We start from the raw sequence: 14,598 nt of genomic DNA, 5'->3' as shown, positions 1-14,598 counted from the left end.
AGAGGTAACAATAGAGCGGACAGCCAGAGACTTTTTCCCAGGGTGGATGTAGCTGTTATGAGGGGCATAGTTTTAACATGAGTGGAGGTAGATATAAGGAAAACATTAGAGGTAGGTTCTTTATTCAGAGAGTGGTCAGGGTGTGGAATGCATTGCTGGTGCGGGTAGTGGAGTTGTCCTCATTAGTGGCATTTGAGCAGGTATCAGATAGGCATATGGATGATAATATAAGGTAGGGGTGGAGGTTAAATAGACCTTAGGTTTCGGTTAAAAGTTCGGCGCAACATCATGGGCCAAAGGGCCTGTGCTGTGCTGGACTGTTCTATGTGCTTTATTCTTAACAAGTGATTAAAATCTGACTTCTCTCCAGAAACTGTGTATAGTAATTAATGATTAGGCTGACATTTTTATGAGTAACACCCCCACATCTATTCTGTCAGAAAGGCATGGTTCCCAAGCATTTGGCATGGCTGGATTGGCAGGCATTCCCTTCTGCTTCTGAACCTGTCAGGTTTTCAGGCAGAAGAACAAAGCTTTCACAAGGCTGCTTGTATGCATTACAATGCCAACTCCTACCAGCTTGTGGCTAGGATAGTTCACAGCTGCCATCTCTGTTCCTTGCTGTGTATAGAAGCTCATTTGGTTTATAGTTATAGAGGGAGGACACTAGTGAGTATCAATGAGAAGAGGCTCCTGTCTTAAGTATTCTGTTGCGTGACAAGAAGCAAGTGCACAATATATAAATAAGTTAGATATTGCTACTTAAACTGTGAGGAGAAGTCTTCACTGTACAAATTCCTAAGCCGGTCTGCCTTTCCCTACCCAAGTTCTTACGGCATTTTCAGAATGGATGGAGCTTAATGCAGTTTCTATCATTAAGAACTGTTACTTTATACCATGATCAGGAGGAGGAAGCAGGTTGTGGATATTTGGCTTAAGTCAAGCAAGAGGGAGCATTTCAATATTGTTGTGTCATTGCTTGAATGTAAGCTTGAAATTAAGTGATAACTGATGTTTTACACAATGATTACTAATTAAACAAACTTAAAGATTCATATCTGCCCTTGTTTTACCGTGTGATTTTTCAGTGTACTTTTAAGAGGATTGGAGAAAATTGAGATCATCTCTGGACAGAGGTATTGCAAATGTAGATAACGCAAAGCCAGTAAAAGGCAAGGAATCTAAACAAGTGACTGATGGCCTTGAGTCATAAAGGCATCTGTACATGGTCAATTAGAATTTGCGAGTGGAGTTTGTAGGGAGAATGCCAGCAAATCTGACCTGCGCAGCTGAAGGTGTGGTCATCAAATGTATTTTTTAAGATTGACTTGTGGTACAAAGGCTTAGCTGGCTCAGCCAGCATTTGTTGTCTGTTCCTAGTTGTCATTGAGCAGCCGTTTTTTGAACCGCTGCAATCCACCTGCAGTAGGTAGACCCACAATATGCTTAGGAAGAGAATTCTAGGATTTCAGCCCAGGGAAAATGAGGGAACAGTGATATATTTCCAAGTCAGGATGGTGAGTGGCTTGGAGGAGAACCCACAGGTGGTGGTGTTCCTATGTATCTGCTGCTTTTTTCCTTTGAGATGGTGGCGGTTTTGGGTTTGAAAAACATTGTATAAGGGTCTTTGGTGAATTTCTGCAGTATATCTTGCAGATGATATACACTGATATTACCGAGCATTAGTGGTGGAGAAAGTGGATGCTTATGGATGTAGTGCCAATCAAGTGGGCTGCTTTGTTCTGGATAGCGTCAAGCTTCTTGAATGTTGTTGGAGCTGCATTCATCCAAGCAAGTGGGGAGTATTCCATCACACTCTTGACTTGAAACTTATAGATGGTAGACAGACTTCAGAGAGTCAGGAGGTGAGTTACTCCACGCAGGACTCCGAGCCTCTGACCTATTCTAGTAGCCACAGTATTTATATGGCAAATCTAGTTCAGTTTTTGGTCAATGGTAATCCCCAGGATATTGAGAGTGGGGGATTGGGGAAGGCTTAAACGAACAAAGCACTGAAAGGGGAGTTCTGTCGTAGGGGTGGAAGAAATTACAAAGATGGGAACAGAAAAGCCCATTAAGATATTTAAACACTAAGATCAGAATTTTAACTTTAAAGTATTCGGAGACCAAGCACCAGTGCATATCACCAAGGATGGCTGTAACAGGTGAGTAGGACTTGAGGCCGGATAAGTTGAGGGCAGCAGTGTTTTAGAAGAGGTAAGGTTTGTTAAAGGTAAGAAAATCAGAAACCAACCATTGGGAGCATTAGAATAATCAAATCCAGAAGTACAAATGTATGCAGATGTTGGAGTAATTGCATGTGTTGTATGAGGAAGAAAGCTGATTCTGATATGGCGGATAAAAGGAATCAAACTGTGCCTTGGTTACCTTGGATAATTGATTACATTCTGGAATCCTCGAGGGAAAGAGGGCAGGATCTTCAAAACCCTGCAAAAATAATTTTGAGAGTTGATTCCACGGAGGAACTGGATGACAGAAATTTTTATTCTGACGCTCATAAATTGAGTGAAGTGAATTAAAGGGCAGCCATACAACACTCGTAATGAAGAGAAAGCTCCAGAGTGTTGCACTAATAATGCTCATCTGAGGACACAGAGGCATAAATGTAATGCCAGTATAGATGTAACACAGGTTATGTCTCATTCATTCATTAGAATTCTTTGGACAGGTAGCGTAAGTGCTGGACGAGAGCTCACCATTAGATATAATGTGAGTGAATTTAGAGAGGATATTCAATCAGTGTCCATATACAGAACTTTGTTTAGGGTTTGTGAAACTAGAGATGTGATAGCCAGTTAGAATGATATATGCAAGGCAACTGGAAGCCGAAGGGGCTGACGCATGGAAATAATTGGCATAGCTGACTGAGGGAACTGATTGCAATCCTTCTATGGAGTTGGCATTCCTCATAAAAGGCAACCTAAATATACTGAACATCTGACTGGAAGATGTTTGTACATATTGTAAGGAGAATGAAAATAGGTACAATTCAAAAATAGCAATGAAGCAGTGAATCCTGAAAGGTGGTCCCCCAGAAATATTACTTAAATTGCCCTTTTCTGAGTCATTTGCGAATATTGCCTACAAAAGCAGTCCAGAAAGTAAGTGAGGGTCCAACCTGGTTCCTTTATCGAAAATCTTTATATGTGTCTCAGAGGTCAGCACTTCTTGTATTTGCTAATGTTTGTCGGCAGTGAGCAACAATTATTAAAGAAGTGGCAACATTTGAAAAGATACAAAGTCTTCAAAAACATGAGCCAAATGGAAATATTTTCCCTTACATGGCACAGCCATAGCCTGTTGACACTCAGGGAAATATTGGCATGGTGGTAATGTTTGGAATCAAATGCAATGCTCATTTTGCACTCTGCTAATTACTCTGGCTATAATAGAGAGTCGAATCAGGCACGATATAAAAATAACACTGCATCCAATCTCGTCAGATTCCTGGTTGGTGGAATAGGTTAAAATTGCCCCCTTTGGGCAGTATCTAAAGACAGCATTCCGCCTCATTCTGTGTGTTTGACATCTAGTTAGTTAGACTAAAATAATTCCCCACTAACAGCTCACTGTCTAGTTTCTCACATGAAGTGTGCAGCATAGGATGAGGTATTAGAGAGCTATTGGTGAAATCAATCCCACAGCATGCATCATTACTTTCAGCAGAAGGAAGAAAATTGAGATGCAGGATGCAAATGGACTTAGGAGCAAGAGCACATGTGTGAAGGACACATGCACAGATGGTCAGAAGTCTTTAGGTATTTGCAGTTTTCAGCTACAGATAGAGCTAAATCCTGGCCTGAAACCGAAAGAACTGCTAGATCTACAGTTGACGTCTTGAGGTCACATCTAATATAACCTGTCATGAATCACTTCCTCCAAGTTATTTTCATCCTCTTCATTAAATAAGCAACCGGCTGCCAATTATATGCTTAGTATACTTTGTTTGTTTTTGTTAAGGATGCAACTCCTGAGAGGGTCTGTGACATATGCAGCTGGAAAAGTCTAAGTTAATTAAACAGACCCGTTCTGCAAATAGTTTTCAGATATTCCACGTCTTCATTTCCTTCTCCCAGTCCGACATTTCAATACCTTGGTGAAATTAGCTAATTGGCGACATTGATTCATGTAATATCTTGTGTAAAACAGTACCACCAGTATGATATGGTCTAAGTGTTTTTCTGTATGTTAGACAATGTAACATATACCATGCTGTTCTTTCAGACAGATGTGTTGAAATTTATTAACACCGCTAACTATTTACACTATTAGAAGATCTCAGACATATAGCAACAAAGAAGTGAATGATGGAAAGCCATTTCAGTTAATGAGGCACATTTGGTAAAGACACAACAAGAACTCTGGCTGGGTCTTCCGGTGAGAATCCATCTAAAATAAAAACTCAACTCTCACTTAGCCATAAATGCATAAGATTCAGCCTAATGTCTTGGCTGAGTCAGCTACATGTAGCACTACAGTCGTGTACATGGGCCAGTGTCAGTAAGCATAGAACCTACATAGCCTCAGGAAGGAGACAACACTGTGGTTCCCTGCAATTAAGGACGTTGTCCACATGCACAGGGAGGAACAGCTGTGTCAGACAGCTATATGGGACACAATGACCTCCATTGCTCAGAAATTGCAGCAGTGCAGCGAATCAGGCAAATGCCTGGCTGTCTCTGTGAACAGTTTGACGTCTACCATGCATAGCCAACGCCCTCTGGCACTACTAGAGAGACGTACATACCTACACCTTATCAGCACAGCCATTGCTCTGGAGGACTAATAGATGGAAGAGAGGGATGGGAAACCCAGTGAGCACCAGATGCCCCTTCCTCACAACGGGATACAATTTTGCTTGGAGGCACCCAGTTGGAGGAGCAACCACACAGTGGCCTCTCAGAAGTCTCCTCTCATGACTGTCTGGAGGTAGCCAGGCTCACCACCTCCATCCTGCCTGCCCCCAACTGACCATTGGAGATTGAGGCCAAAATCTTAACTGCATCTTGCAAGAAGATACTAGGTATTATTGACACACAGAGTCACCCATGGTGAAATATCTACCCTGACCAAACCCCCAGGGCCAATGGGCTGCACTATGCAGGCTCCCTCCACTCCAGCCGCAGAACCAGGAACTACATTGAGATGAGGAGAGAAGAAAGAAAACATATTGAGGGCGCTTTGATGGCATAGTTGACATGATTTTTCATGTTTGCATAGATTCCACATGACTCTAACATTACACTTTGCTGACTGTAGTGACTTCACATTGCTATCGTAACTGTATTACCCTGTGATGACTGAAGGATGAGGCAAGGAGCTTTATACTGGAACATTATGTACTGCGATATCATCTAATTAGTCGAAAAGCATATTGTTTTTCTGATATCTACACTACAGTGCAACTTAAGTCCCTCTCTAATACTCAACAAATTTAGGCAACTGAGATATTGCATTCTTGTGACAAAAGTGATTTTCTGTTAATGAGAGCCAGCTAGTCATCTCATTGTAAACCCTCTGTGTCTTGTCATTTGAGAAGGATACACAATGATCAGGCCACAGCTCAGTAATTGGGAAATGCATATGTCACACCAACTAATGTAGCAATGTCACAAAAATAGCGCAAGAATTTTTCTTTATTGTTTTCAACTGCAAGCTCAAATGTGGTCATCTGCATTGCCGAGAATGTGTCTCCTTGATATTTTTGTTCAAAAGCTAGCAGTCCTACACCATTCCTGAACCGCTTATTGAGTCATAGTCATAGAGTCTTACAGCACAGGAGATGGCCTTCAGTCCATTAAGTCTGTGCCGATTTATTTACACTAGTCTCACTTGGCCTGTAGCCTTGAATGTTAGGACATTTCAAGCACTTCTTAAAAGTTTCCACCCCTACTGCCCTCCCAGGAAGTGCGTTCCAGATTTGCACCACGCTCTGGGTGAAAAGAAATTTCCTCAAATCCTCTTTAAATATCCTGCCATGCATCTTAAAATTATGTCCCGTTGTTCTTGACCCTTCAACTAAGGGCAACAGTTGCTTCCTATCCATCCTGCCCCTACCCCTCATAATCTTATAGACCTCAGCCAATTCCCTCTCTCAGCCTTTTGTGCTGTAAAGAAAGTAACCCAAGTCTATTCAACCTCTCTTCATGGCTAATATGCTCGAACCTAGGCAACATCCTCGTGAATCTCCTCTCCACCCTCTTCAGTGCAATCGCATCCTTCCTATAGTGTCCACAGAGGTGGGTGAATCTGTACCTTCCTCACACTTCAAATCCAGAGTCTGACATAAACCCATTGGGTGGGGAAAAACAGCTAAGTCTCAGAATTTAGTAGAATGCAGTATTCTTTTAACTGTTATTAATAATATATAAAAGTCAAAACCTTGCTTCCTTCAATTTCAATTAACACCTGGGAAACTCTGTTCCTTTCTACTGTCCTCTGTTATGAATAGAATTCATCCTAATGATTGATCTGCTTTGTAGTTTTCTATATGTTATCTCACAGAACATATGCACAGAGTCATGGTCAAATTGAGTTAGATATTTCAAAGTTTATTAACAACTACGTACATTAATGTGCGATCTCAAGGTCACTTACATAATGTGTTATAATCTTAGATCCTGTTCCATATACGTAGTTTCAGAGATTGTAGGAACTGCAGATGCTGGAGAATCTGAGATAACAAGGTGTAGAGCTGGATGAACACAGCAGGCCAAGCAGCATCAGAGGAGCAGGAAGGCTGATGTTTTGGGCCTAGACCATTCTTCAGAAAAAGGGTCTGAAGAAGAAGGGTCTAGGCCCAAAAGGTCAGCCTTCCTGCCCTATTGTTATGGATTTCCATGCTGGAGAAATTGGTTTTCTTGTACATGTCCTATAAAATCCTACCATTGTTTTAAAAATTTTGATCAGATCTTCTCTTAATCTTCTAAACTGAAGGAATAGAAATCAGGTTTATATGATGTGTCCTCAGTCCTTGCACAGCATGTTGTGTTCCTCCACAAGCCGTTAGGAGCTGAGTTGGCTCTGCATATGTGTTGTTGTGTCTTGTGAAGTACCTGCTCAAACATCCACCTGTTTTGTTGTAGCAAGAATAGCCATGCTATCACTGCTTTTTGCCTTATACCTGAGCACCTGCGGAGACAGTTGGAAGCCTATCCATGGCATGGAGTCTCAGGAGACAGTGTCATGGTTTTCATGCTTGCTGAGCCATCTGTACAGGGTTGCACTTGACCACTGAATGGATGGTAACAAATAGATTTCAGAGTCCTTTTCTTCTCTGCGTTTGCAGCCAGTAGTTGATTGAGTACCAGGAGAGATAGCACTTCCCATTCTGGTCACAAAGTGCATGTAGGAACAGTCAGAGAGAGAGAGTTTGCGGCAGCAGGTAAGGCTGCAAATTTCCTTCGGTTTCCTGCGGGACACAGTTTAACATCACCCACAGCAATTTACATGTACTTCCTTCAACTTAGTGTCCTGTGGTCGTCGCACACAGTGAGGTCTGCTTTGCACAAGAGAGACTGAACACAGATTGGGTAACCACCCCTGTCCTGTGCCTATCTATAATCAGAAGTTTCTGCTGGTTTTTGATTCTAATTCTCCAGTTTGTCCTTGCACTGACTCTTGGTCCTCAGCTAAATGCAACGTTCCAATTTAGCTCAAGGGAAGCTTGAGGAACAGACTTTGATTTTCAGTAAGGCATTTTACAGCCTCTGGCTCAATACTAAGTTCAGACCAACTTAAAACCTATTATGTTTCTAACCCAGTAAAAGGCAGATGGCTTCAACCAGAGGGAAGTATGCTTTAGTCTTTGTGGGGAACTATCTAGTCTTTGTGGGGCACTATCCACTTGCAAGAAAATTTGTGGTAACCCTTGCATTGGTGATTTTCAGGAAGCCTGATGGAACTAAGTCCCAATTGGGCACCTCTCTGGCTGCATTCAGACTTCCCTGCTCCTATCAAGGAAATCTTGTCCTCCGGAAATCCCAGTGAGAGGTGGATATCCTTCCCCTGAGAGTTACTACCAGCCACTGACAGGCAGTGCCAGCAGGAGAGCAGTGGTCATTTCTGGTACTGCAGTGCAGTTGACACCAGTGATCAGCAACAGAGCCTGAGGAAATGGGGGAGTGAGCCTGGCCTGCTGAACAAGACATGGACCTTCTGGCAATGAGGGGAATGAAGGGTCAGTATGAAGGGCAGGGAGTGTGATGTCTTATTCTAGGTCTGCCTGCCTCCACCAATGAGTGACTCTAACTGTAACAAAGCATGCAACACATAGGGACTCCAGGTCCCCAACCCTCAACCACCCTTGGGACAGCCCAGCAGCGTATTCCTGGTATATCAGCAGCTCTGAGATGAAGCCTTTCAGTGGCCTTTATGATCTGAATTGGACCCTGTGGGAGAAGCTAATCTCAAGCCTTCTAGCCCTAGATTTATTCAAAGATAAATACAAGCACATACTCGAGATCTATCCCACTCCTGCCCCTGCCTGCGAATTCATCCCTGAAGTAGTGGAAATCAAGCCTCCTTATTCCCAGAGTCACCTCAAATGTAAAATTTGATTAAACCGTCAAATTGCCCAATTACGCCTAACTGTCTAATTCAGTTTAAAATATGTGCACCAGTTTTATTTCCATTAACAAGAAAATAACTGTTTATTAGAATCAATCTCTTTTTAATCATTGACAAAAATTAGACAAGTTGAATTACTAATCAATAACACTATAACTTAAGCTTTATTCCCCCTGCGCATACAGAGAAACACTCAGAGAAACAAGATATTGGTATTGTGTGTGGAGAAGAATAAGTCAGAGAAACACAGTTCAGGCGCCAGTCGGGATCACAAACGTCAATGAGTTATTTTCTTTTGACTTTCTTTTGACACCTTCCCATTCTTTGGTAATGATGCGAGGTTGCAGACACATAATTTCTTTCACTAGTTGAGGATTCACGCTTTAAGTGGATCTAAAAGTCATTTTCTCCCTTTTCCTTTCGATGAGGGACATGCAGGGAGAGCACCTTAAAGAAAAAGGCGAAGAAAAGGACAAAAGGATTTCGCTTTACTCAACTTTACACCAGTAAAGAAGGAAATGTATGTTTCTGCTGTACTGTCCATGCCATTACTGTAGCTACTTGCTCAAGAACCAGTCAAGTGGTAGTTACTATACTGAGCTCCTCCTGACCCTTCAAAAACAGGTCCTGATCGAAAAGTAAATCAAAAGGCTGTCACTGGGCAGAATTGTCCTGAACGAGCATTAGTGGTGCTGTTCTGTCTGGAATGCTCCCTCACTGTTTCAATAACGTGACATTGCAGATATAACTCACCATGTATTCCAGTAAACTACTTTTAAATCTGCATATATCTTCATGTACAGTTTCCTTGGTTTAAAGCAGTATCCAAACAAAAGTGGTCTTTACACCAACATCTCCTTTCCCACCTCCACAGGTGCTAATAGACTTGCTGAGTATTTACAGCATTTTCTGTTTTTATTTCATGTTTCCAGCATCTGCTGAACTTTGACAAAATTTATGGGCGTTCATTTATTGCAGTATATCATTTTAATTTATGGGGTCTCATTTATTAGGCGTTACAGTTACTCCTTTTCAATCTGTTCAACTAACTTAAAACATTGCTTCAAACTCAGTCAGCAAATTCATATGCCGTCTTTATGACACTTGTATAATGTCTGACCATTAGCAATCAGTTGTTAATGAACTATGCTAATCTCTTGTTTATAGTTGCTAATTAATTTTAATTACAAAATTTATTTTCCTCAAGTATGCTAGTGTTGATAATTTATTTCTGAGAGTGGTGCGCTGTGCTGCAATTTTGTCTGAAAATGTTTTGCACTTTACTGTGATAGACAAGAAAAACTCTATTTAAATTTGCATTTTACAGGAGTAGACACTTTAATTGCTTTTGAGATTGCTTGTGGTATTGCTTCTACATAGCAGAAGGGTGAGGTGCAATTTGTTGTTGGAGAGCACCAATAACATCTGCTGTCATTCAGACTTGACATCCTTTGTCACTCCTTTGCCTGAAGACACTGTGGCCAGCATTGCTGAGATCACCATAGAGATGGTGAAGAATGGACAGGGCTACCAAGCTGGTGATCCACGTCAGCTGTCCAGCAAACTGGCTCCTCAGAGACTGTGTTGATGTGAACCAAGTGCTCTTACAGGCATGTTGTAGAAACATAGCAAATTGTTGTAGGTCTAGACCATTTGGTTCTTTGAGACTCCTCGACCATTCAAGAAGGCTGATCATGCAACTCAGTCCCCTTTCACCCCATACTCTTTGATTCCTTTAGCCCTGAGAACTATATCTGACTTGTTCTTGAAAACCTTCAACTTTTCGGTTTCAACTACTTTTTGTGACAAAGAATTCCACAGGCTCAACACTCCCTAGGTGAAGACATTTCTCCTCATCTCAGTCCTAAATGGCCAACCCCACATCATTAGACTGCAACTCCCTGCTCTAGATTTCCCAGTCATTGAGAATATCCATCCTGCATTTTTCCGGTCTAGTTCTGTTGGAATTTTATAGATTTCCATGAGCTCTCTCCTCATTCTGCTAACATCCAGCGATTATAATCCAAACCAGTCCAGTCATATGTCACATGTCAGTCCTGTTATCCCAGGAATCAGGAGACAGTAAGGACTGCAGATGCTGGAAGCTTGAGTCAATAAATGTGGAGCTGAGAAAGCACAGCTGGTTCAGACAGCATCCGAGAAGCAGGAAAGTCAACTTTGTAATGAAGGGTTTCGGCCCAAAATGTTGACTCTCCTGCTCCTCGGATGCTGTCTGGCCGGCTGTGCTTTTCCAGCTCCACATTTGTTGATCCCAGAAATCGGTCTGGTAAACCTTTGTTGCGCTTCCTCTATAGCCAGGATAACCTTCCTGAGATAAGGAAACCAAAATCAGACACCAGACTCCAGGTGTTGCCTCCCCAAGGTCCTCCACAATTACAGCATTGCTGCTCCCATACTCAAATCCTCTCACTCTGAAGGCCAATGTACCATTTGCCTTTTTCACTGCCCACTGTACCTACACATTTACATCCAGTGACTAATTTACAAGGGTACCAAGGTTTTACAGCACCTCCTCCCTTTCTAATCTTTCACCATTCACATAATAATCTGCCTTCCCTTTTTTGCTATCAAGGTCAATAACCTCACGTTTATCCACATTATATTTAACTTGTAGCCGGAGCAATAAATGGTGCAACAGTGGTAGAGGCTCTAATTTTCCATGTATTGTATTGCCTAAGCAGGAACCGACTATCACTGATGTAGTTACCTGTTCAGACATATATTTATTGCATTTATTAACCTTTATTGCAAATGGGATGTGAATATGGATCTTCTGGGCCTGAGATGGGACATTACTACTGTGTCACAAGACCGTATGCTTCTAGCATTGGAAGGTTTTCCAGGTTGCTACTCAATCTGTTTGTCAGTGATTTATGCCTGAAGAATTTTCAATATCTAAAATCTGATGGATTGAGATGCCACATTTGTAACAGTTCATTTTCAAAAGCAGAGAAGTTAATTGGCATCATTGACTTATCACATCAGTAAACAGCATACAGATTTAAAATAGTGAATTTATTTCCTGTGACAAGTTGAATTTTGTGCCTACCACGCAAATACGTTAACTTTATGTTGTTCAATTCATTTGTAAGGTGAGATTACCACCGAGATGCCGTTCTGGTGATGCGAATGGTCAAGCACCATTACTTGGATTTTTGAGGTGAACCGTGGATCTCCAATAATATATCAATAATCTAACAGCAAGCTGCACTTGTCTAATCATTATATTGATACCAAAATCAGAGCTGATAAGTTGTTTCTAAAGTATGGGACGTTGCATTTCTGCTGCCTCTTAAAGACACAGCTGTTTTGATGAGTATTGTAAGCAGCGTTCCCTCTAGTTTTTTTTTACCCCCTGAGCGGACGTCTGAGGTCTTGCTGCCACGGAAACCATGTGCCAGCATGCCAATTGGCGAACTCCTTATCACAGATCATCATGATGTAAGATCTATCAGGTAGATATGTTGCCACCATCTTCTTTCCTGGTAGGGACTACAAGGTCTGCTAGATCTAGTGTGGTGGAGAATGTCCACTTATATCTGACTTGCCTTAAACAAAACATAATTTATTGCATGAAAGCAACTGAGTGCAAATTACATTGTTACTGAGATGATGTCTTTCAATTTAGTGATAGAGATCTTGGTGCTAGATCTAGATCCTTTGAGCTCCAAAGCTGGTCCACTGCCTGCATCTATGTGACTTCATCATATTGGGAAGTGCTTAATACTGTTCTCACGATTAACCCTTTCAGATCCTTAAAGTGAAAGTCACCATAGTCCTAGAGGACCATAAGGCTGTTCTCTCATTAGGGTAAACCAACTGATGATGAGTTTAACTGTGAGTCACCTCACTGCAGGCAAGGGTCCAGGTTGAGAAAACTTTAATCAGTCTATTCAGAGATGTTATTGCACATCTCTGGAGCACATTTATTCAGTAACACCAATTTAATCTTTCATCTCTTACGGTCTAATTGCTACACATTTGAGCATTCTGATTATTCTTGGTGTTGATCAGGGAACCTCCAAATTGACAGTATGCAATTGACAATTTCGTTGTATGACAGTTCGCAAACTTTTAATACTTATTTTAAAGTTTAATGTTAAATTGACAGTTTTTCCAGTCCATGCATAGTGTAATAATGCTTGTGCTGTTTTAGATACCAGTTCCTAACCTGCTGCAATGTGTTTAGTAGTCTATAATAAGCATAATTAATAACATTTTAAATAAAATATTGGAAATCTGGTGGAGTACAAAACCTCCAGCTGGGCTTGGTAATTTTAATTGTGTTTAAATCGTATGCAAATTGTGAGCAAAAAACTATGGATTCACTTCACTATAAAGCAAAGTAAAACCATGGTTGTTGGGTTAGAAATTTCATGTTAGTAACGTGTATTGCTAAAAATAAATGCTATGGAAGTATTTTTATTATGCTTTTAAGTCACTTGATCTTTCAAGTGCTAACTGTAGTTTCTCCAGCTCCAGAATACCTAAAAATTTAGAACAAAGCTTCTCAAACAGTTTCCCTCTATGACCACAATTTGAGCCTTGAAAATTGTTGAGATTCATGTGCTTTTCTAAAAGCCCCTTAAACATCCCCATCGTTTCTGCCTCCATCATTATCCCAGCAGCGTTTTCCAGGGACCTACCACTCTCTGTGTAAAAAAAAGTGCCCCTCACATCTCCTTTGAAGTTTCCTCCTCTCACCTCAAATGCATACCCCTAGTATTAGACATTTCAGCTCTGGGAAAAAGTTTATTACTGTCGATCCTATCTATGCATCTCATAAATTTATAAGCTTCTATCAAGTCTTCCGTCAGCGTCCGTCACTCCAGAGAAAATAACCCTAATTCTTCTAGCCTCTACTTATAGCTCGTACACTGTAGTCCAGGTAGCATCCTGGTGAACCTCTTTTGTACCCTCTCCAAGACCTCCACATTCTTCCTGTAGTGTGGCGACCAGATTGAACTCAATACTCTAAGTGCAGCGTAACTGAAGTCTTATAAAGCTGCAATGTGACACCCTGACTCTTGCATTCAATGCTCCAACCAATAATGGCCGTGAGCTTTCGTTACCACCCTGTCTACTTGTGTAGATATTTTCAGGGGGTATAGGTGAGTGGATGTCAGGGAGAAGACCTGAGTGAGCTGGAGGAGGGGTAAACAGAGATCTCTGGTGGCCCCTGCTGCATTGGAGTTCGCAATTTCCACATTTCAGTTTGGAACTTGTAGTCTTGACCTGCATGTTAGGAAGCCTTGCCTAAGATATTAGGTGCAACTGTGTTGCATTTATGTGACTGACCCCGTAAGCTACAGGCCTCAACAGACAATTCAGAGAATTTCATTTCAAAAGCCACAATAATAATTTATCAGAGAGTTCAGTGTTTATTAATCTTACATTAATAGATGAAGTAAATTGCTAACATCACCTCTGCAATACTGTTACAGCATTTAGCAATTTTTCACTATCTAAATGAGTGAGCCAAAATGCAAAAATAAAGAGCTTCAATTCTTTGCAACTGTCAATGCTCGGCAGGTTAAACCTAAAACCATTATGTGGATTTATGGTTTAGAAATTTTCAGCCCAGTATGCTTGCTCCAATAATGAGCACTAATGCAAAAGAATCAGTCAAGACTTTTCAAAATTGGCTCTCAGTATAGAGTTAGCAATATTGATATTTTACACAATTATCGAGAAGATGACAGCCTGCTGATGTTGATAATATCCAATTTTACTCTGACATTTCAAGTTCTATTGATGCTCCTTCATTGTTGCTGCGACAAAATCCTGGAGTTCCCTCCTTAAATGTATTGTTGGGCAGCCTACAGTTCGCGCACTGCAGCAGTTCAAGAAGGCAGCTCGCCACCATCTTCTCAAGGTCAACTAGAGATGGGGAGTAAATGCTGGCCAGCCAGTGATGTCCGCTTCCTACAAGTGAATAAGAAAAAAAAGTCAGAGAATTTATACAACAGTTTTTTTTCTCATTGGCCT

General features: G+C 41.2%; 1 protein-coding gene across 1 annotated transcript in view; it reads left to right on the top strand.

Annotated features, from left to right (window-relative positions):
* Positions 1-14,598, top strand: part of plcl5 (phospholipase C like 5) — a 223,169-nt gene that overhangs the window by 155,516 nt on the left and 53,055 nt on the right. The window lies entirely within an intron of this gene.

The sequence above is a fragment of the Stegostoma tigrinum genome, chromosome 31 (genome assembly GCF_030684315.1).
Source record: "Stegostoma tigrinum isolate sSteTig4 chromosome 31, sSteTig4.hap1, whole genome shotgun sequence".
Taxonomy (NCBI): domain Eukaryota; kingdom Metazoa; phylum Chordata; class Chondrichthyes; order Orectolobiformes; family Stegostomatidae; genus Stegostoma; species Stegostoma tigrinum.
This window is presented reverse-complemented; position numbering and strand designations above follow the sequence as displayed.